The sequence below is a fragment of the Lemur catta genome, chromosome 7 (genome assembly GCF_020740605.2).
Source record: "Lemur catta isolate mLemCat1 chromosome 7, mLemCat1.pri, whole genome shotgun sequence".
In the NCBI taxonomy this organism is placed as follows: Eukaryota; Metazoa; Chordata; class Mammalia; order Primates; family Lemuridae; genus Lemur; species Lemur catta.
Window position 1 is genome coordinate 31,758,419 of NC_059134.1, and position 13,109 is coordinate 31,771,527.

Consider the following 13,109-nt stretch of genomic DNA (forward strand, 5'->3'; position numbering starts at 1 on the left):
GCCACCTGCCCCTCAGCTCCCCACCAAACCTCTGTGCCATCTGGAAATGACTGCAGTGTGGAGTCTCCTCCCTGGACCCCAAACACACAGCTCTCCACCTCTCTATGCAGGAATATTGCAGCTCCCTGCAGGGAGAGGGAGGGACCCCATCTTTCCTCCAAGTTTGATCCTGGAAACCACACTGCCAGTGAGGACACTATAGCCCCTCACTGCCACAGATAGGGGGTCCTTGGTGTGCCTGTACCAACTTCCCATGGGAGAGGAAAGGGCTGTGTCTGCAGTAGTTGGCTGAGTGGGAAGAGAAGACCCCCCTCTCTGTATCTGGGCTCAAGCACTGAGGCTGCTTGGCCAGTGGGATGGGATTTTCACTCCTCCCTTGCAAAGCTGAGCAGAGTTTGTATCTCTGCTGGAAGCAGCACAGCCACTCATGGCCCACAAGAAGGTGGCTCTTGGGCACAAGAAAGTGTGCTTCTGGATTCCCTTCTCCCAGGGGCTACATGTTAGAGGCACTGCTCTCTCCTTTCCCTTAGGAGTAGTATTCCTGCAGCTCCCTTGGGTTCAGCCAGCACTGTGCCACTGCCACTCTGAGTAGGTGATAGGGAATGTCAGCAGGAGCTCCCAGGATGTGGAGATATGAGGGCTGAGGTTCCCTGGGCAGGATACAGTCCCCTGACTGCTGCCCCCAACACCGGTGTCCCACTGGAGCTGCTTGAGTCTGGGGGTGCGGTGAGCAACCGTCATGAGGTTGGAGTGTGGTGTAATGCCTACCCTTAAGAAGTCCCCAGATTGCTGTGATTAGTGTTCAGGTTTGGGGGAGCAAAGGAGCTCTCTAACAATTCGGATATCAGCAGTCTGCTGCAGGGACAAAAGGAGCCAAAATCCTCCCACTTACCCTCTCCATGAAATACCAAGTCCCTCGGGGTTCCTAGCCAATCACTGCCTCTTGCTTCCATCTTCTTTTGTGCCCCAGCTTCTTCCCTTCAGTTCTCTGCGGGGCTTCAGTATTCTATCGTATATAGTCTATTCAAGTGCTGATTATCTATTTGGAATTTTGGTTCTTCTTTGAGTAGTACTGGTGTCTGACGTCTCTAGTCAGCCATCTTGAATCTCCTACTCTCAATGCAATGGCTAATTTTTTAAAAACATTGTAAAATAGCACATGTAATATGAAACATTTTAGGAATACATTTACTTATATTTATTTTCATACATTCCCAAGTCAAAACATATGCACTGTCCTAATGCCTTGTTAACAACTGTTAAAATGTACAACTTGACAGCAGTTTACAGTTTCACAAATATTGTGTATTCATTTGCTTCTCAAGACCATGTAATAAAATTTTAAAAAATCTTTTTGTGTATGATAAATTAAAATAATATTTTATTATTTTAATAATGAATAATATAACAAATAATAAATTTAATATTAATTAGTTTTATTTTGATAATGACAAGATTGCATTCTCCCATATGTTTAGTGGGGATTTGCTTAAATTTTATTTTCTGCCTTTTATCCATTTTTTTTTTATTAGGAAGAGTTTTAGGAACTTTTTAAATGTCCACATTTAGGTTTATATTAGACACAGTCTAGAACTCTGTGACTATCTGTGAATCATAATTTTTGACACAGTAATTCACCTATAGAAATTTGTCCCAAATAAATAATCTGAAATGTGAACAAATAATTATGTACAAAATAGGCCATTTCAGCATTAATTATAATAATGAAAACTGGGAACAACTTAATTGTTTAGTATTAGAGTAATGGTTGAGTAAATTATAAACCATCTATGAGATGGAATGTTATGCACCATTAAAAATAATGTTTGCAAAGAGTTGTTTAATTTCATTGGAAGAAATTGGTAATTAAACATTCAGTAAAAGGAGAATATAATATTTTCTTATATGTGTTTGTATACACACACTGTGATCTGTTAAAAATATATTAAAACATTAAAAAATATAGATGTCAAAATAAGTATGTTGAAATTGCTTTGTAGTGGAGGGATTATGAATATATTTTTTTCCTATTTATTGACACTTTCTAGTACTTTCCATTTTTATAGCTAGAGAAAAACACTATTAAATGTTCTAGTCATTGCTTTCTGTTATTTTCCCTTCTTTTCTTTTCTTTTCTTTCATATCCCTATGAAATCATGAATATCTTTATCACAGCGGTGCTAAGCAAAAGGAAGATAAGACCAATTTATTAATAGAAACAGTAACTAGTCACCTAGAAGCATTTTATACAACAAACATGTTCTGAATATCAGTCATTTTAATATATCCTGGGGAAATAAAAATACATAAAATATGGAAACTGCTCTTAAGGAGTTCACTATATATTAGGGAAATAAATTCTCTCATACAAACTCAACTATAATTTAGTTTTAGAGTAATAAAGTTTTTAACAAAGTGTTAAGGAAAGTTGAGGAAAGAGACATAAATTCTAACTGCAAAGATTAGAGATTTCAAAAAGAAGCTACGAGAGACGCTACGCTTTTAAACACAAACGGGGCTTTGGTAGGTAAAGATCTGATGCTAAGATGAAGAGAATGATGTAGATGATATCTAACATTAAGTGCTGATTAGAATCCAGACACTTTGTTTGTTTTAAACATACCTTATCTTATTTAATCTTTGCATGGTTTTATGGAGTGGAGACTGTTATTATTTCATTTTTACATATGAGGAAACTGAAATTTAGAAAAACCAAGCAAGCTATCCAAGGTCATAAAGCTTGCATGTAACTTGAACAGAAATTCATATCAAATCTGATTCTAATGTTGATATGTTAATCATTGTATAATTAGCACTGATACACAGGTACATAAGAACACATAGAGAAATCACTACTTACATATGGATCAAATTAGGTCTAGGAACTAAATATAAATAAAGTAGAACCCCATGGAACAGCCAATGAAAACCTAGTTGTGTCATTCCACTTACTAAATCTCCCTGCACCCAAATGTGTGAAGTATAGGAGCTGTGAGGTATAGCTTACAACAGGGATTTAGTATTGTAGGGTCACTGACATTTAAGAGCGGTTCTACCAAGTGTGTTCACAAATTCTACTGCCTCCATCCAGTTAAGACTTGCCACTAAAATAAAACCTATTTGGAGATTTCGAGAATCTCTAGAAATCAGCTTAAGCATTTATTAGTTGAAGCTAACCCAGAATGCCTAGTTCTGTGTTTTCTTCAAATCAAATGATCAATCAATATTGAGAAATATTGAATGCTTCAAGATGATTGAAAATTTGCTCAGGACTGAGCTGCTAATTAGATACCAAGTTCAAGGGCTTTACCTAGGATGATAAATATTTAAACAAATAGGTAATAATTGGATATACAGCCTTTTTTATTTTTAGACCACAAATTCTCAGATTTTCACACTATGCCCAGTCAATCACACAAATGTATCCGTTTTAGAGGGAAATGCTGGATCAGAAGTCTGTTGTCTAAGCTACTCCTAAGGCAGATTCCTCAGTTAATTCCCTTTGCTGTCAGTATATCTCCCAAACTGATGTGTGAAATTCTTAAGGGAAGTAGAAGGCTCTGTTATGCCCTGTGCACTTGCTGCCTATAGGAGAACTGGGCTTGGTTTCAATTTTTATGTATTCTCACTCCACTCTTGCTTCCCGCGGCTGTCAACAATCAGGGGCCTGGGAGATTTATTCTAGTATACTTTCATCTGATTTTTGGGGGAAAAAATGTCCCAGTAACTTCCTGAACTTTGGGTTGAATAGGAAATGGCTCACCTTTCCATCAGTCCCTATTACATAAATTATGCCTTTCCCACTGGAGGGATGATGATTCACCAAAATTAGATGCAGCTATTCCCAGTTGCAGGCTTGTTACAAACAGGCTAGTGGCTATGTTAAATTGGAAAGATTTTTTACAATATTTGCCAGGAGAGAGTAAACAGCAACAAGCAAATCTTGGAAGATGTAAAATAAAAAAGGAAAACACAAAAGGCCTTTCTTTCTACTTCAGTGGAGGACTTTGTCCTGCTACAAGGGTGGGCTTTATTTACAGCCAGCCACTTCTCTGCTCCCATGTAAGTCACCCTTTTGTTTATTCCACATTTAGGGCAGGGGACCAGGCTCTGGCAGTCACCAGCTGTGTGATTAACCCAGTGATTCTCAACCCAGCTGCTCTTTAAGATTACTGGAAGCTTTTAAAAATACTCAGGCCTCCATTCTGGGCCTCTCTGAAGCCTCCATTTTGAAGTTATAATGAGCAAAACATGAAGGCTGGACAGATGTCAAAAACTCAGTGGGCCAGGAAGTTCATGTAAATAGGCAGAATTTTTCAAAGCCTCAAAGAATATTTTTCTGCCATTTTTCTTTAAACCTGCAACCCTTTGGAGCTGTCTTTTAGCTTTTAACATTAAAAAAGTGTGAACACATAACAAATAATTAACACTCATTTTAACTCTACATTGAAATTATATGGCAAGCATTCATCATCAATGGTAACTTGCACTTGGCTTCTTTACAGAAATGTGCTAAAAGAAAAACCTGAGACAAGTTAAATTTAACAAAGTTTAATTTAGCAAAGAGTAACTCACTAATTGGGTAGCCCCCAAACCAGAATAGGTTCAGAGAGACTCCACTCCGCCATGTGGTTGAAGATTTATGGAAAGAAAAAGGAAAATGAAATACAGAAAACAGAAGTGGGGTACAGAAACAGTTGGATTGGTTACAGCTCAGTGTTTGCCTTTTTGAACACAGTTCAAACAGTTAGCCACCTCCGAACTCAGTAATTGGCACAAGAGTAGGCTACAGTCTGTTTACACATTTAGTTAGGTTATAGTTCACTATGTACAAAGAAACTTTTATTCCAAACTTAAAATATGTAAGGAGGCAGCTTTAGGGCAAATTTAATTTAACAAATGCAATAGGGAATAGTGAGAGTTACAATAAACTGGAGAGTACAAGAAATAAATTTTAATATACCACACTATCCCATGCCATGCCACACTATGCTATACCATACTGAAGCTGAACTCCAATTGATTGTTTTTTTGGCAAGAAAATGAGGTCAACTCTCACAATTTTCTAAAAGAAACTAGAAATCCAAGAATATGGGTAAAATGCTTCAAGTTTTAGATGTTGGCAATTAATTTAAAAATAAAATTAAAACCTGATGTGGACTCATATTAGACCAGCAAAATATGAGCTTAGGCTTTATTGTAGACTGCAGGATGCCAGTTTGAAACCCTGGGGAACCAGCCTACTATATACTTTAAAGTTAGACCCAGGTTCAAATTCCAGCTCTGCCTCTTACCAGTTCATGCCTGACAAGTAGTAAGTGCTCAATAAATGTAATTATTATTCATATTCTATTGCCTTTCTATTCTAGTGGGCTAAGTCCCTATTATGATTTTTTTAGTAGTACGATTTTTAAAATACTTTCATGCAATCTAAACAACCAGAAAATGCAAAGAACCAGATATTTCTTTGAAGTTTACATATTCCACACATGGTTTTTTTATGAAAAGGGATGAGCAGTAGCAAGGATTTATTCCATTTTGCTGAGTAGATTTTAGTATCCATAAAGATCTCTCATTCCAGCCTCTCAATCCTTTGACATTCACAACCCTAAGTAAAAAGTAAGGTTTACAATAATGACTTTCCCTCTATAAGTCCTAATAAATTATAGTAAACAGTGGTAAATATTTTAGCATTAAATACATTTTTATTTTTGATATGGGCAGAATATGTCATCCAGAATTCACTCATTGGAAACTTAATCCTCAATGCAGCAATGTTGGGAGGTGGGGCCTAATGGTAGGTGTTTAGATCTTGAGGGCTCAACTCTCATGAATGAGTAAATGTCACTATTAAAAGGGCTTTTGGGAGTGGGTTCTCTCTCTCTTGCTCATCTGCCATGTGAGAACACAAGAGTTTGTCCCTTTTCACCCTCCTGCCTTCTGCCATGTGAGGCCACAGCAAGAAGGTCCTTACCCAACACCAGATGCTGGCACCTTGATCTTGGGACTTCCCAGCTTCCAGCACTGTGAGAAATAAATTTCTGTTTTTTTCTAAATTATCAGTATTCCATTATAGTAGCACAAAACAGACTGAAACAGTGTTCTAATAGTTTGAGCAATAACTATAATTTATCTATTGCTGAATATTTGTTTAAATAAGCAAGTAGCCTTAAACTTCATGGATAAATAGAAACCTACACATTTTATTTCTAATTTTTTTTTAAAGTAGATTTTTTTTTCTACATTAGCTTCTCTAAAGCAAAAGCCACAGCACCAAAGTTCTTATGCATCAGGTTTTTCCTTCCTCAGCTCAATGAGATATTTAAGAATAGATCCAAAAATTAAAAAAAAAAAAAAAAAGACAAGCCATTCTGAAGCTTTCTTCTACTTCCTGGCTGAGAGTTTGGAATAGTTTGAAGTTTGAAGGTAGGAGCTATCAGTATTTAGAGAATTTGACTCAGACTTAAGGGTATAGGCTCTCAAAGGCTGGGAGAGAGGAGATTCCTACTGGGTGGTCTCACTCACTCCCGTCACTAAACCAAGCATCTAAATTTCTCTCCATCCCCACTGCCATCACCCATTTTCATGCCTTGCCTAGGCTACTTAATCAACCTCCCAACTCATATCCCTGGTCCACTCTTGCCTAATTATTTGCTATACTACAGTCCACATAATTCTTCCAAAATAAAATCATCTCATTTCACTACCATGCTCCGAAATCCTTCATGACTCCTGGGTTGACCACATGAGTCTAAATTTTTTCAGTTCCTGACTCCAACCCAGCTTCCCAACCTCAACTCTTACTTAGCACCTCCCTGTCTCACATACTGAGCTTCATCCATTATAACATCTTCTATTTTCCTCAAAATCTCTATGTTCCCTCTTCTGTTTACTTCTGGACTCCAAAGATGCTATTACCTCTTAGAGCATTATTTCTCCTACCCTCTAACTTCATTATTCTTATTTATATTTCAGGTCTCAGATTATATATATTTCCTTTGAAAAAATCTTTCCACTCCCTTCCTGGAGTACCTGGTACTTCCCCCAGCACTAACTCTGAGATTGCATTTATGGCGTAGTATTGTTACTCTCAGCTCATCTTCTCCACTGGATTGCAAGCTACATGAGACAGATAGCATGTTTATCTTATTCTACCAATGTCAACACTAGAGCTTGGAACATAAAAGTGCTTAATACATGTTTGCTGAATAAACATATAATTTTGGTTTTCTTAGTGGCCAGTACCATATGAGAAATGTGGATTTGTGCGTGATGCTATGCCCTTACTTTGCAGGCTTTTGTTTGCATCTTATAGAGCTTAATATTTAAATTATATTCTAAAAACAATTCCTTTTGTGGAGAGAGGTTTATTGGTTTCCCAAGTGCTTTACATGTCATGCATTTCTCACAGAAACTCTAAAAGCAAGTTAAGGCAGTTGTAATTATACTCACATAATAGTTAAGGAAATTGAGGCTCAAAGAGACCATGAGATTTAATCAAGAGAATTTCAGTGGTAGAGCAAGACCTGAAATTTAGATCTTCTGTTTCTAAGATCAGTTTTTTTCTCACTGCAATGCACTGAATTTTTCCGGCTCACAAATTTTGTTTGTTTGTTTCTTTGTTTGTTTGGGGGATGCATGCATCTGCATGCATGGCAGCTCATTTCCCTTCTCAATCGTGTCTGGCTTAACTGATATTAAAATGAATGTTCAGAGAGCACATCAGAACAGAGCAGAGAAAGGCAGTCAAGACATGTTCTCGGTGGTAATGGCAACTGTTGTGGAGTATAAAGCTAACCAAAGAAAATCCACAAAATAAGTGAGCCACATGCAGAAAATTAAGAAATGAATCTCATTCCCTTAAAGAGTCTCTTGTGACCAAAAGCTACATTTCCCTCATGATTTGGTAGGTAATGCAGTTTCATAAAGACATTCTGAAGGTATACACTTATAAGTTTATCTAAGGCTCATTCATTCACATATTTGACAAGTATTTATGTAAATACCCTCTTTTTTTGAACTGGGGACATAAATAGATAAATGAGGTAGTTCCTAGCTTTGAGGAGGTCATATTCTAGTTGGGGAGATAGACAACAGATAAGAAAATAAATAATTCTAGATGGCAATAGCTTCCATGAGGTAAATGAAGAGCATGTGGTACAGAACACAGAGGGGATGTTCCTCAAATAAAGTGGTGATGGAAGGTCTTTCAGAAAGGGTGACATTGAGGCTGAAACCTGACAGATGATAAGGAACCTGGGTGAGCAAGATGACAGGAAAAACATTGCAGATAGATGAAAGAGCAAGTGAAGAGTCCTGACAGAAACTAATATTATATCTGTTCTTTGTACATCCCAGTGTTGGTTTAAATACCTGGGAAGAACAAGAAAGTCCTTGAATTAATTTTTGTATATGGGGAGAAAAAGGGATCCAGTTTCATTCTTCTTCCTAAGGCTATCAAATATTCCCAGCACTGTTTATTGAAGAATGTGTCCATTCCCCAGTGTATGTTTTTATTTACTTTGTTAAAGATCAATTGGTTGTAGGCATGTGATTTTATTTCTGGGTTCTCTATGTTCCATTGATCTATGTGCCTACTTTTATGCCAGTACCATGCTATTTTAGTTACTATTGCCTTCTAGTATAGTTTGACATTGGGTAATGTCATGCATCCAGTTTTGTTCTTTTTATTTAAGATTGCTTTGGTTATTTGAGCAGACTTAAACTGTGCAATATGGACTTAATAATTTACAGAACATTCCACCTAAAAACTACAGAATATGGACTTAACAGACATTTACAGAACATTCCACCTAAAAACTACAGAATATACATTCTTTTCATCAACATATGTAGACCACGTTTTATTTGTTTTATTTATTTATTTATTTATTTTAGCCTCTGTGGAACATTGAAGAAAAGACTACATTTGAGACCAAAAAACAAGTATTAACAAATTTTTTAAAAAATCAAAGAGATATTTGCACTCCCATGTTCATTACAGCATTATTCTCTATAGACACAATATAGTAACAACTTAAATGTCCATTGGCAGATGAATGGATAAAGAAAACATGGTACATAGAAACAATGGAATGTGATTCAACCTTAAGAAAAGAAAATCCTGCCATATTGCAAACATGGATGAAGCTGAAGGGCATTATGCCACATGAAATAAGGACAAATAAGTGAAATAAGGACAGAAGAAAAAATACTGCATGATTCCCCTCATATAATATATCTAAAATACTCAAACTCATAGAAGCAGAAGGTAGAATGGTGGTTATCAGGGGCTTGGAGGAGGGGGAAATGAAGAGATATTTTTCAACAGATACAAAGTTTCAGTCATGCAAGATGGATAAGTTCTAGAGATCTGCTGTACAACATAATACCTATAATTAATATTGTATTGTGCATTTGTTAAGAGGGTAGATCTCAAGTTGTGCTCTTACCACAAAAAGGGGGGGCAGAAGGAAACTTTAGGAGGTGATAATGTTTATTATCTCAGTTATGGTGATAGTTTCACTGGTGTGTACATATGTTCAAAACCATCAAATTATATTTGTTAAATATGGCAAGTTTTTTGTATAACAATTGCATCTCAATAAAGCTGTTAAAATTAAGTTCAGATGTATACACACATAAACACACAGAACAATAACAACAGCAAAAACAACTACATGCTGTATTTCTTTAAATTTTCATATATTAGGCTTACTCCTTTAAGAGCACTAAAACTCTTTAGGACCATTTACCCTCTTATCTTAAGTGACAGTGAAGTCAGGAGACCCTAGGAGACAGCTTTCCTTACAGAAGGGTTAATTTCCTGGACACAGAACATTAAATGAATCAAGAAGCTCACAAATATAATCTCCTCACAGGTAAATTTGGACAAAAAGAGATAAAATTTCCTACATCTTATACTAGGCCAAATGAAGCATACTAACATCTCAAAGTTCATTTTAAACTTTGTGCATGAAAAGACACCATTATCTGAATTATTTACTCAAATAGATTTCATTTCTAAACAATGAGAAAAGAGGAGACAACTAGAAACTCCAATATCACTGGTGTACTCGATTATAAAGCAGTACCATTCAAACTACTGCTTCCTGAAGAGACTTCTGATTAGTTTCATTGCTTATCTATCAGAGCCATTTTGTAACACTTTAGCCTTGCTTGGCCAAGAAGGCCATTCTAGTGGTTGTATATCCAGACTTTCAGGAGAGCCAGTGATCCGTCACCCTTCTACTGAGTTTAATCATATTCACTTCAGGAAACTATTTGCCTTGGGATCATTCACTTCGTTGTGGTGCTATAATTTATCATATGAGGCAAAATGTCCATTTATATACTGCCAGAAAATCCCCGGGGGGGGGGGGGCGGGAATGAGATAAATATCACATTGTTTCCAAACCTAAATCAACATTTTCATCATTTAAACATGTCAAGTCTCTGTAATATACCAGACAAAGCAAAAAGGAAAGCAAAAAAGAAATATAGCAAAACCCTGGATATCAAACAAAATTTATTTATAAGTGCATTTAGGGTATTGTAGAAGAGAAAACAATCAAGCCTGTTTACTTGATCCTCATAATAATCTTGCAAAGTGAGTATTGTTAACCTCATCTTACAGAAAGAGAAAGAAACAGTCTACAGGAGACCCAAGTATCATGCTAAAACTACACTGTTGGGAACAAACCTGAACTTTCTCCCCCGTATCCCAAATAGCTTATCATGCAATATAGAAGACAATGCAGGGAAGTTAAAAAAAAACACATGTAAAAATAATATATCAATAAGCGTAGGAATAAAATTGGCAAAAGCAAGATTCATAGGCTCCTCATCTGCTTTTCCCCATCCCAGAATGAGGAATTTATAGAGTTGTGATTCTCTGGGAAACTCTATTAACAGGCTCATGGGGAGATCCCTTGTAAGTTTTATTCTCAGGGCTGGTAACTTTTTTCCCTACGGAAGACACCTGTCTGCTGGAGACTCAGCCTCTTGGTAGGCAAAGAATCCTTAAAAGCATTATATTTTTCTAATGCTATCCAGCATCCAGTTTAGAAGTGTAAAAGAACAATCATTTCATTATCTCTCATCGTTCTTTGAATTAACTGAACTCATCTGGATGGTTGGTCTGTGCTATAGAATTTCCATGATGGGCCTTGGTCATCTGAGGACTTATTTAGTTGCAGTGTCCAAGTAGGCTTATTAACATGGAGGGCAGTAGATGCTGGCTCTCAGCTGAGAGTTCATTTGAGGCTGTTAAGAGGAGTAACATGGCATTTCCATGTGGGTTGGGTTTCTCACAACATGGCAGCTGGGTTCTAAGAAGGACTGTTTTAATAGAAAGTATTTCAAAAGGAAATTGCCAACTCTCTGATGCCTCAGTTTAGAATTCCCAATATGTCACTTCCAATGCTTCCTGTTGGCTATTCCAGATTTAGAAAGAAGAACAATAAGCTCTACCTCTTGATGGGAGCATGAGCATGAACATACACAGAGGGAAAGAATTGTTGGAGGCCATCTCTGAAGTCAAGCTCCCATAAAATGTCACACTTTTGGCAAGCAGAGAAGCTACAGATATGACCATCTAAGAATGCCCCCAGAATCTTCCCATTAGGGGACACTTGGTAAATATCATATGTATTGAGTGTAAAAGTATCCTGTTAGCATAGAGCCCAAAATTATCAGTAACAGGTAAAGATATGGCAGGCTTTTTGAAGGAACTGAAGTTTTGAGCCTAATCTGACTGAGATGATATATAAATATTGAACAATCTCCATGAGCTAATACTCATTTTATGTTTATATAATACAAACAAACCAGACTTTAGTTCATAATAGTGATATTTCCCCAAGTTGACGTTTTCAGCATAGAAAAAGCAGTGTAACTGTTTGTCTGAATTTTATTGTAAAGACAAGCTGTGGAAAACCAGGCAGACTATATTTTAAGGTTCTGTTGTAAGGCTGATTCTTATAAGTCTCAATTAATCAATCTGGATCAAAGCTTTAATGGCAACCAAATAACATATCTGTGACAGATGGTGGACCAGATGACCAAATATGCATTAAACATTGGATTCTTGCCAAACAACCTTTTAAATACATAGCCTGTCGAGTGATTGGAAATGCCTCTTGGATTATAGAATGCCTTATATTTACAAGAAAACAAAACTAAGAATTATCTATAGATGCAAAAAGAGCAACTTCTGTGGGAAAACATTTTGTATAATACAACATAACACATATCCTGATAGCAATTTTCTATGGTTATTTAAAAGTCACGACCTGAGGTTGCAGTGAGCACAGCTTTAGCATTCTGATAAGCTGGGACAAAGCTGGAATACCAAGCAGGTGTGAGGCAAACACGGTCTCTGAAACAGACAGAGATGAGGGCAAAGGAAGGAAGGGGGAGGAAAAACAAGGAAATAAATAAAATTACTGATAGTGGATACTCTCAAAGCATGTTCAATCTCAAATCTGTTTTAATAACCAGACACTGTGCATACAGAAAGTATAAGAAATTTCTTACCTTCATGTTCTTAAATGTATGTTGTATGTAATGATTTTTTTAAAATATAGCATTTTGGAAAGTTTGAAATGATGGGAGGGCGAATTCCCTAAAATCCCACCCTAAAACAGGCCTTGTCTTTCTCTTACCATTAAACCTTCGTTTATTGGTTTATTCATTTATTTATTACAATTAGTTTTTCTAAACAACTATAAGAAATTCCAACAACATAGAGATTGTCATTAGAGTTATTACTGTTTTATTAAAGATCACATAGGATTAGAGGATGAGCAATGATATTGGGTTGGAGGAGCATCTGACTAGTTTTAAGGCTTTCAATGCAATGCAGTTGAAATTTTATTCAGACATTACATACTGGGGAGAGGAGTTGGAGGATCAGTAATTTGTCTACAGGGAATTCCTACACAAAACAGACCCAGTAAGACTTCCTTGGTGAGGTCCATCTGCCTCCTCCAGACCCTCAGATAACCAGGATCACAATACTCCCATTGTCTTTTCTCCAACCCAATTCCTATCCATGCATTCTCTCCTCCCCAAAGGTGCTGTGCAAGCTGAGAGTAGCCTGTCCCTGT